The sequence below is a fragment of the Lactuca serriola genome, chromosome 7 (genome assembly GCF_051521515.1).
Source record: "Lactuca serriola cultivar US96UC23 chromosome 7, Lser_US96UC23_V15, whole genome shotgun sequence".
NCBI classification, from domain to species: Eukaryota; Viridiplantae; Streptophyta; class Magnoliopsida; order Asterales; family Asteraceae; genus Lactuca; species Lactuca serriola.
In genome coordinates, this window is record NC_136414.1 from 143915167 (window position 1) to 143916514 (window position 1348).

Below are 1348 nucleotides of genomic sequence, written 5' to 3' on the forward strand. Positions count from 1 at the left end.
GAAGCTGATGGGTAAGGAACTTGTTTTGGTTAGTAGTTCCTTGCAGAAGCGCCATAGATCTTGGTAGGGAAGCGTTGAGCCGCTTGATTTGTGCATCAGATTTAGCGATCATGGTAAGCTCGCGGTATGGTTCGGTTATTTATGGTCGAGAAAGGGCAGTCATTGATGTGTTGGGCAACTTTAGAGTTCGATAAGAGTATTTTCAATGGGTTTATGTTCAGTATGTATGGGCTCATCGGGTTTAGTTCCCAACCCATTTTCGATCGTTGGTTGTTTCGTTATCAGTAGCAGTTCAGGTTAATCAAAGGATTCAAGCTTGTATCATTTAAGGGTGCAACTGATGAGTCAACCCTTATTCAAGTTTAGTAAAGTTTGTATCTTGGACCTTGTGAAGGTCTCCTCTTGATTTCATGGTTGTAAAATTGTTGCCTTTTATAGTTTAAGATGATGGCTGGTCTTAGTTATTAAACGATTGAATATTGGAGAAACGATGTTCCGTTTTAAGGTACGATCGTGGTTGCGCAAGATCCAGTTTCAACAGGTCGCATCGGATGGGTTGGTATTGGGAGTGATTCGAGAAAGATTTTGGAAGCATTTCTAGTTCATTTTGGAATCTTTTCTGAAATCAAAGTTTTTATTGATCTTTCGCGTATTGTCAGGATATGCTCAAGTTCTTCAAGGTGTGGGATCTTGATTGTGGTCGATAGAAGAATGTGTATAATAGCAGTTGAGGTTCGTCATTTTTTTCGATTTGCTGGTATGTCACCTTTTGGGTAAGGTCACTATTTGAAGGTTTTTGAGCATTCTAACACTCCTATGGTGTACATGCAACCCTAAATACCTTTGGATCTATGTTTTCTCTATTATACATGCAAACTTGAACTTTCCAAGGTATTACCCTAACTAGCATACAATCATTCATACTAGGGTAATATAAACAAGTTAGAAGACATACCTTTTCATGAAGCTTGAAGTATTGAACTTTAAGAGCTTAGCCCCAATAGTGTGGAAGCCTCAAGTGGAATCACAAATCACCAAAAACCAACTTGGAATAACAAGAGAATAAGGATATTTAGGTTCCTCTTATGAAATCGGCCTCGCCCTCATTTCTATGCACTAGTGCCATTTTCATGAACCAAGGACCTCTTTATATAGTGTGGAGGATTAGGGTTACATTCATGTAAACCCTAATACCCATGACCTTTCATTTCCATAGGATCCAAGGGTTAAACACTCCATGGACTATCCATGAAAGCTTAGCCCAACCTAAATGAACTTGGTCCACCACAACTTGGTCCAGCACATATATATAAGAGTCCATATTTAATTAGTTCCTTTTTTTATCACT